The 10,124-nt window shown below is 42.1% G+C and overlaps 1 long non-coding RNA gene across 1 annotated transcript; it reads left to right on the top strand.

Moving 5' to 3' along the window:
• The first annotated feature begins 5,783 nt into the window (after positions 1-5,783).
• On the top strand, positions 5,784-7,502 carry LOC119863616. Its single transcript, XR_005295665.2, has 2 exons — positions 5,784-5,954; positions 6,428-7,502. It is a non-coding gene; the product is annotated as an uncharacterized LOC119863616 (long non-coding RNA).
• The last annotated feature ends 2,622 nt before the right edge of the window (positions 7,503-10,124 follow it).

Genomic DNA, 10,124 nt, shown 5'->3' with positions numbered 1-10,124 from the left:
TGCCACACAAAAAAAGTAGTGTAAGTCGGGGCTACAAAGAACAGTCTCCCAGATTTCATACTGCTTTGGGTTCCAAATAGATAGCGCTGTCTTGGGAACATTCCAATAGACAAGCTCCAGTCTCAACTGGAGCCGCTAAGTGTTACAATAAAACAAATAATAAAAGATCTGGTTTCAGATTCCAACTCTTGCTTGCCACAGCCCCTTCATGTTGGAGGGTCTTCAGTTCCATGAGATCGAGGCCAGAGCCTGGTGTCCAGAGCCAGGGCTTTGGTTTGAACCCATTTACACTTCCCTCCGCATACAATGGCATGGCCAATACCTCCCAACGGTGCCTTTTACAAAAGCTATAGCTTCTCATCACGTGGTTTGTGATCACTTTCAGCTTCTCTGGATGTAAGGCTGGTATAAAGCATATTTCTACTGAGCTTCCTGAAAAGAATTGTTACTTGGCTTTTTTTCCCCTTACTATTTTTAACATGCAATTTTGCTGTCTTTTTACATTCAGTAAATCTTTTTTAATATGATACCTAACCCATATTTTATTGTGTAATTTATCATATAATGTGTCTATTGATTAGCGCTAGCATTTCAAACTCTGTATATATATTTAAATAGGTTAGGTGCCTGTAAAATATAATTTAATTTAATTACCATGTTACAGTTTGTGATTTGTGCTCTTGGGACATACAAACTAACTTGTGTTCTATTAAACACAGCACCTGCTCAATGAACTGGCTTTCATATAATGCTGTTCAGAGAGATGTGGGGTTCCCTTGCATACATCAGACCTGTCCTTTGCACCCCACACTGGCTCCCACAGAATATCAAATCAAGTTCAAGATCTCAGTCCTTCTCTTCCAGGCACTCTATGGTCTGGGGTCAGGGTACCTAAAAGATTGACTAAAGCCGCAGGATGAAGACCATGATGGAACTCTTTATAGTAAGGGTGCAGCTCGTCTGTGCAGGAGACAGAGCTTTCTCAGGAGCCAATGTGAGACTCTGAATGAGCTCCTACAAGAACTAAGGACCACCACAAACCCCACCCCTTCCACTTTAAGTGAAAGGCACATTTCTTTTACCTGTTCTCTCTAATATAAATACAGTGTGTGTTATTAAAAAAAAAATCAAAACAAAACACTCCATTGCACACACTTCTCCCCCAGGGGAGAGGAGAACAAACACAGGACAGATGTTAGTCACGTTACTTAATGAGCAACTGAAGATGCTCAGATACTACACTGACGAATGCAGTATAATTAGTTGTAGGCATCTGAGTACAGCTTCTGAATACCCCAAGGCAGAGAGGGGTTGGATCCAGGAGTTTGGTTTGTGCCCGCCTCGCATTCAGATGATCAAATTAGAAATATTGGTTAAATCTCAATGTAGTGATGCTGCTTAGGGGTTTTGTACCCAAAGCCATTGACTTTCAATGGGAGTTGGGTGTCTAACTCCCATAGGCCTCTGAAAATTCCAGCCTGGATTCTTAATGGTTCTGTGATATGCCAGCCTTGGGTATATGATCATCTATCCTTCTTCTGGCTGGCCCCTATGCCCATAACTACCCAGGTAAGGAAGTTCTCCATTAGCTCAGAATGTAAAGGCTTTTGGTTTGGGGACTACAGGTCTGCTCCTGCTGATACCTATGACACTTGTATGCAGCTATACACTTCCTCAATACTTTAAATGTTCTAATGCAACCCATATGTGACTGGAAGCATACCAGCCAGTTGTGAAGAATAGAAGATGTGCCAAGTGGTTCTGATATTTTTCATGGGCCCTCTCTGATTAGCTTCAATATTTGAATGATTATTTTTTAATCCTACTTCATGTCCCTTGATAAAGTCACACCAGACAACTGGCCATCTGGGGTTGACCCCACACTGGCAATGACAGGGTTAAAGGCAGCCCAGAGATCCCAATTAGTCCATTTTGTGACACCTGGAGGGGAGACAGGTAATTAAGGATTAGATCCAGTTGGGGATAGCTAGACTGGGTAATTTTTATCAAGGAAAGACAGTGGGGCCAAGAGCAGAACACAAGAGAAGAGAGCTACAACAGTGAACTTTTACCCTGGGACTGGTCCTGAAAGGAGAGGCTAACGGGTTCCAGATGACTGCCAGTGGGGAGCCATCCTGAGGAGAAAACTCACCAACAAACTGAGAGAAGCTGCACAGAGAGAAGAAGCTCCAAGGAGAGAGGAGTGGAGAGCACAGCTCCAGGAGAGACACCCGCAAACAGGCAAAGGTAGGAAATAGCCAAGGGAACTAGCAAAGGATCATAAGAAACAGACCCTAGCTGCTTATCACCCAGAGGAGAGGGTGGGCTGGGTTCCCTTGGAACCTCCCTACAGGAGAGGCAGTGTAAGCCGCAAGAGGAAGGGGGCAAGGACTACTGAGTCTACACTGGGGCTAAAGACCTGGTTCACAGTCACTAAGGCTTTAGGTTTTTGTTTGGACTTCTCGTTTCCCTAGGAGGGGTGAGACTCTCAGCTCTCTGGATGAGTCATAAGAAGGAACAGACCACAGCGGGCATGTCTACACAGCAACCAGATACCTGTGGCTGACCTGTGCCAGCCGACTTAGGCTTGTGGGCTTCAGGCAGAGGGGTGATTTGGTAGAGATCTGAAGATGTTTCGCTGTTGTATCCAGCTGGAGCCCAGGCTTTAGCACCCTGCAAGGTGGGAGGGTCCCAGAGCTCAAGCTCTAGCCTGAGCCCAGAAGCCTTCACATCATTGAAACAGCCCCACAGCCTGAGCCCCACGAGCCCAAGTCAGCTGGCATGGGCCAGCTGTGGGTTTTTCTTTGCTGTGTAGGCCTACCCAGAATGGCCCAAGTAGCTGCAGGCAGGGAGTGACAGAGATGGATGGGCTCCAACACCAGCCAGGGACTGAACCTTCAATACTTTTCTACTCACAATGCCGGACATGTATAAACCATGAAACAAAAGCAACAGTGAGGGGTGGTTTGGTAGAGACCTGTGGACAGGTTCCAATTAAAAACAATGTACTTTAACCAGAATCTGAACACTTTTCATTTTTTGTTGCTGCTTCAGCTTCTGTTCTTCAATAGGATCATATGTAGATGGTCCAGAATATCTTGACTATACTGTTCTGATCCAGCTGAATCCAAGATGTACTAGAAACCTTGCCAAAGCAGACTGATCTTGCAAGCTTTTGAGCCTGATGCCTAGACCAAATTGGTTCAGAGTAGCTTAGGATACAATGGTCCCTATACTAAACTGCTGAACTTTTTGAAGTTCAGACATCACAATAGGTTTTTAGACCTTTCCATGGGTATTCCATATTCTAGTTAGTATTATGGCTGTATGGAAATGCTGGGCTATACCTACGTATAATGGTAATAAATACTTATAACAGAAATACTTCTTAGGAGATAAATAATACTCCAAACTATTCTGGTTAATAACTTTAGGACTCATGGGGACTCATCTGTAAATATATCAGTCTGCATCTTGAAAACATACAAATGAACTTATTGATTCATGCAGTCAATATCTATGGATGCCTTAATTCTCTCTGCCAAACTCTCGGTGAACAGATGTATTATTTTAATTGAGTTTATTCTTTTCAGTGTGATTTTTTTTTCTTTTTTTTTTTAAATTATGTCTTCTGGTAAGTAAAGCAAAAGACTGTCCATTGAGGTTTCTAATCTAAGAGAGATCTCCAGTTCTACCTCCTAATGTCAATTAATTTTTTAAAAATACATACAGCTGTTGGCTGTTAAAAACATTTATGTAAATAATTATTAAAATCCTTTTTTTTTTCTTGCAAAGCAAATCATAGGAATTTGAACTGTATTTGAAGGCTGAATCATGAGTTACTCTTTAATGAAATCTGCTGTATTATGCTCAGTAAGTTATTTGCAGGTCAATGACGAGACAGACTGCAAGAGCTGTCAGATGTTCATGTCATTTGAACACTGAGGAATTTTAATTGCATTAAAAGTTAACTTTCATAGCAGCAGCAACAGCATCCCCTACTTGTGCCAGAGTTTCTTTTAAAACCCCTATTCTTCAGAATTTCAGACTCAGCCATAAACAACTGATCTAGGCTGCAACTCTGTGTGTAGTTATAAAAGGCAAAGTGGGAGGGATTTGTTTTCTGTTTGGCTATTTTAAAGTATTGCTCTACTCTGAAATGTGTCTGGGAAAACAGCATTGTGGGGTTTTGTGATTATTGGCTTTTAATTCAAAAGGTTATTCTAGCTGCCCAGCCTGCCAAATCAACCTGGGATCTGAGAATGAAACTGGATCCAGTCCTCTTCTATTATTGCCAGTAACTGAGATTCTGGAGGCAAAAGTATAGACCCCTGCTAGTGATACACGTGGAATCCCACTGCAGCAAGACTGTGCCTTCAGTGGAGTATTACTTCCAGCGTCAAGACGGACACATGACCGGAAGCAAAGAATGTCATGTGATCCCTCTAAGAACTTCTCCCACCACCCTCTACCAATCGGGATGGATTTCACCCCCTGTAGGACTGCCGCAAGAGGAGATTTGACCAATCGGGGTGTTCCAGGGTGGGGTGATCTGTCCAAAAGTGGGTCATGTGACCCATCTAAGAATTCTTCCCACCATTACCTACCAAATGGGTTTCAGCCACAGAGAACCTCCCTGAGAGTGGATTTGCCCAATCGGGGGGAGTTCCGGGGCAGGGTGACCCGCCCAGAAGAGGGTTGTATTACCCCTTTAAGAGCTCCCCCTACCGTCCTCTTCCAATCAGAGTGCAGCATCTCCCTCAGAAGCACGAGGGGCTGAGGCAGCTGGGCTTTGTTTAAGAAATCTGCAAGTTCCGTGTCTGTTTCTATCACCTCCCACACATGCTCCCAGAGGGTCCTCACTACTTAACCAAGTCTTTTCAGATAGTTGGTCTTATAGAATCATAGAATATTAGGGTTGGAAGAGATCTCATCTAGTCACCAACAAAATCATCCCAGCTAAGGCTTTGTCAAGTCAGCCCTTAAAAACCTCTAAGGATGGAGATTCCACCACCTCCCTAGGTAACACATTTCAGTGCTTCACCACCCTCCTAGTGAAATAGTGTTTCCTAATATCCAACCTAGACCTCCCCCAGTGCAACTTGAGACCATTGCTTCTTGTTCTGTCATCTACCACCACTGAGAATAGCCTAGCTCCATCCTCTTTGGAACCCCCCTTCAGGTAATTGAAGGCTGCTATCAAATCCCCCCTCACTCTTCTCTTCTGAAGACTAAATAACCCCAGTTCCCTCAGCCTCTCCTCATAAGTCATGTGCCCCAGCCCCCTAAACATTTTTGTTGCCCTCCGCTGGACTCTTTCCAATTTGTTCACATCCCTTCTGTAGTGGGGGGACCAAAACTGGACACAATACTCCAGGTGTGGCCTCAGCAGTGCTGAATAGAGGGGAATAATCACTTCCCTTGATCTGCTGGAAATGCTCCTACTAATACAGCCCAATATGTCATTGGCCTTCTTGGCAACAAGGGCACACTGCTGACTCATATCTAGCTTCTTGTCCACAGTAATCCCCAGAACTGTTGCTTAGCCAGTTGGTCCCCAACCTGTAGCGGTGCATGGGATTCTTCCTTCCTAAGTGCAGAACTCTGCACTTGTCCTTGTTGAACCTCATCAGATTTCTTTTGGACCAATCCTCCAATTTGTCTAGGTCACTCTGTATCCTATCCCTACCCTCCAGCGTATCTACCTCTCCTCCCAGTTTAGTGTCATCTGCAAACTTGCTGAGGGTGCAGTCCACACCATTTCCAGATCATTAATGAAGATATTGAACAAAACTGGCCCCAGGACCGACCCTTCGGGCACTCCACTTGATACCGGCTGCCAACTAGACATGGAGCCATTGATCACTACCCGTTGAGCCTGATGATCTAGCCAGCTTTCTAGCCACCTTTATTTAATAGAATTGAATACAAAAGAATCAGAAGTCTTACGTTGAGTAAGTAATGCATTTCCCAAAACTGTTTGTGAGGTGCTTTCCTTTTATCAGTAGCTGCTTCATGTATACAAAAGCAAAATCACATATCTTCATTTGAATGCAGAAAATTGTTTAGTTGAGAGACTATTTTGCTAGCAGTCAAGTTCTATAAATCAGACACGCTGTGTAAGATATGTATGTAAGCAGCAATCCAATCATATGCAACACAAATCTCAATAATCCTGCCAGGGACTTTGGCTAACTACTCCATATGGTAGAGAATGAAAAATGAGACCCTGGATATTGAATTCTGTGTGAATGATATTTAACTGAGCATTCAAAGCAATCTCATAAAAATGCATCAAGTCTGAGGTGTTAAGAACTCAAGCTTGTGGCTCCTCTTGAGTCCTAATGTCTGTTTTAGAACTTCTAGGAGGTGGCATTACTTATTACAAATCAGAAAAATGATGTAGCATATATGTTGTGTGTTTCAGGTGATAACCTTGGACAGAAGTACTTACATCCACAGGAAGTTATTAGCAAAAGAGGCTCAGATGTCATTATTGTGGGACGTGGCATCTTGTCTGCATCAAATCGTCCAGAGGAAGCAGAGATGTACAGGAAGGCAGCATGGGAGAGTTATTTAAGCAGACTTGCTGTTCATACACAAGACTAATTCGAGCTTAGGATTCCAGTGAACAAACTAACCCAATGCATTCTAGAAGAAGCCGGATTAATTAGGAGGATGTTTCTCCCCATTGGTTAGGTTGTCATCTACTCTGAACTCAACTGAATATTTTGTTTTACATAAAATCTGCCAATGACTACGTTTTTTAGTAATGTGTAAAGGCTAAATCACATTAATTGTGACCATTGTTTCTTTGCATGTGAGACTGTGAAACCAAAAAACATTGCCCAACTTTAGTCTTACTTCTAACTGGTCCTCTAGTCTGTTACTTTGGAAAATAATAAATGAAAACACTCCAGGTGGTACTTGCGGGTTATTACTGACGTCTGGTATTTCCTTTAGATATGGAAACAGTGCAGGTGGAGCTTTTTCAATACTGTACAACAAAGCTAACCATTCACTACATTGAATGGGACAACACAACTTTGTAGGGAGCACAAACCAGTCTGAATCTGTTACTTAATAAACATTTGAATTGACTCTCCTTTAAATGTGAGTTTGTATATACATAGTATTTACAAAGGAGGGAAAATATCTTGGACTAAAAACTCAGGGTACGATAAACTTAGGCCTTTAACTTTCAATTACTGCCCCTTTCTGGTATATTTCTAACTGCTATTGTGACTGGTATCAATTATTGGTACCATGGTTCCTCTCCAAATTTGCTATGACAAAATTACAGCTGTAGCTATTCGTTAACCCAGGGTGAAACTGATTTGCAGTGGGGCTTGGTGGGTCTATTAATGAGAGGCAAAAGAACAAAGTCCTGAGGTTATACCACTGTTGAATTTCTAGTAGGCTGGTTATTTTTATGAAAAATCTTTAGTACTTTTCCATATTTTTTCACCATTTGAGAGTTTTATTTAAAGGATGTAAAAATATGTCTGATGGGTGTTGGTTAAAGAGATGGAGTCACCTTAAATTTGCACCAAAATGTACTTCAGCGTGAAACTAAATTGGGTTTTCATCGTTCGGATCAAGAAAAGCAAGAGTATAAATAACTGGAATTCTGAGTTACTACTTATAATAAGCTACATCAAAATAAGAATTAAAGCATGTATATAACATAAGTACCTTAAGCTGAGAGTACCCCTTTCTCATTGAGCTGGACTTTTCCTAGCAAAGCTGAAGAGCTTCTATGGCCTGTCTCACCAGTGCAACTTGATCAATCCATCATCTCTTGTGCAAAGTATTAGCTGCATGGCTTTCACAGTGAGTTCTTGATCTCCAGTTTATTGCTAAAGATAGTAATACTAAGGCTTTCTTTCTTTGTTTTGTTTTTTAAGAAGGTCACAGGACATTCTTAAATCTGTGCTGCCTGGTCCCATAGAGGAACCCCCAGGTAACTCTGAAAATGCAGATGCAGACCCCCAAACAGACGTGAGCGAGTGAGAAGTTGGTAACGGGAATTATCTAGATTTGGGGGTTCGGCGTATTGTGAGGAATTTCGTTTTGTCGATCTTGATCTCTGCTGCCTGTTCTCCTGTTGTAAGTGGTAGCTAAGCAGAAATAAACTTGCCTGATGATGCTACCCTACTGTTAACGTCATCAAGAACTAACTGTATCCACCTGTGTATGGCTTCAACGACCTGCTGAGCTGAATTTATCCACTCAAGATCAAACAATACATGTGTTCCACCTCTAGTCATTGTAGGTTAAATGATTTTACAAGACAAAGACTTTCTTTTTAGGATTTTCATTCCTTCCAGTTGTAAAGGATTTTATCTTTCAAAAGTTGCATAAGCTTCCTTGTATGTATCTAGACGGTAAGCAATTTAAAATTCTGGATGTTTCATGATGAAAAGGGCAAAAGAAAATATGTAGGGATTTGCTTAGAACAATAATCTGCTTAATCTTAAAAGTTTCAGATGAGATTTTAAAAAGCTGAATAGGGGATTTGGAGGCTAACATCCACTAACTTTAGTGAGAATTTGTTTAGGCAGCTTTGCAAATCTCAGCTTTCATGCTTTCATAGCATTTCACTCACTTGAAATCCCCGCTCCATTGAAGTCAATGGGAGTTTTGCCATCGACTTTGGTATAGCCAGGATTTCCCTGATTCTCTGACATACCAAAGCAAAATGAAATACGACCCAATGATTATTTCCACCAAGGAAACCTCTTCACTGTTTCCATTCCATTTACTCTTTTGATAGAATCTATTAGATCTGTGTTATAAATTGTCATAGTTGTTTTATGTTGCTCTTTAACAGTGTTGCACAAAGTGACTTTCATTTATTCTACTCGGCAAAGTCTTTGTTCAGCCACAAGGTGGTACTGTCACTTCTCAACAGCAGGAATATCCTTTAGAAACCAAAGAACTTTCAATGCATTCATTCTACTTCTGGGTCAACCAGTAACAGATGGTAAACAATTTTCCCAGTGGCTTGGAGTTAATTTTTAACCCCCTTCTGTGTCATAACCTCATGCAACCATGGGTCTATCCCATTGATGGTGATATTATTAATTTCACAGATCAGGGTACGCTTATCGGGGTCACAGGTGTGACCCTTCATTTGAGCCATATATATCCTCTGACCTCATGCACTGAGTAGATGACACTTGTATATCTATATTTTAATTAACCGCACTGCTGAAATTAACAATGTAGCCCACCACAGTCAACTTTCCAGCTGTTATGTTCATGGCACACACACAGAGAAGTTAGAGACAAATATAAATACTCTTGCTGGACCATAACACTACTTTCTTTCTTAGAACCTCAGCATGATAATACACAAGAACGCCAAAACAGGCTCCTCCTGAACAGAGACGCACAACTCCCCACCCTTACTATAGGCTGGCTGGCTGCATCTGGGCCTAACAGCAGTCAGTCTGCACACCTCCCTACAGCACCCCCTAGCCCACAGAACCCCCTAGCCTGCAAGCAGGACCAGGAAAATATCCTTAAATTTAAAGTGACAGTCTACAATTTTAACACAGTTTTTAATACTGCACACCAGCCAATCCACAATTTGTTTAGAGTCTAAAAATTAAAACTGGAATAACTTGACAGCCAAACAAAAATCCTTCCGGTTTTATCTGAGATGATTTGGGAGCATGTCCCACTCCTCCCTCCAAGGATGTGCAGGGCTCTTATGTAAATAATCCATGGACTGTGTTCCCAGGAATGATATTTTCATATACTCCTGTAAAGTGCCTACATCACTTCTGAAAAGTGTCAGTCAATCAATCAATAACGGAGACAATTAATCAAACACGCTCCTGGTCCTCCATCTCCAAAAATACAGGTATCTAGCACTTGGGCTAGAAGAATATTCCCTCAGGTTGTAGCTGTAGCAGGTCTGATATCCTCTCTGTGGGCCCAGCCACTAAAAGGCAGAATCACACACAGCCTGTACAGTACGTTGTCCACATAGGAACAAGTGCTATTTTGGCAGGCAGGGCCACACCCAGCTGCACAGAGAGACAGAGATCCACTCTGGAAAGATTCAGCCTTAGGGGTTTTCCCCAACGCTCTGGTGCCCACTCCTTTTAAGGGGT

Source organism: Dermochelys coriacea, chromosome 11, assembly GCF_009764565.3.
Source record: "Dermochelys coriacea isolate rDerCor1 chromosome 11, rDerCor1.pri.v4, whole genome shotgun sequence".
NCBI classification, from domain to species: domain Eukaryota; kingdom Metazoa; phylum Chordata; order Testudines; family Dermochelyidae; genus Dermochelys; species Dermochelys coriacea.
Note: the sequence above shows the minus strand (reverse complement) of the source record. Positions and strands in the feature narration are given on the sequence as shown.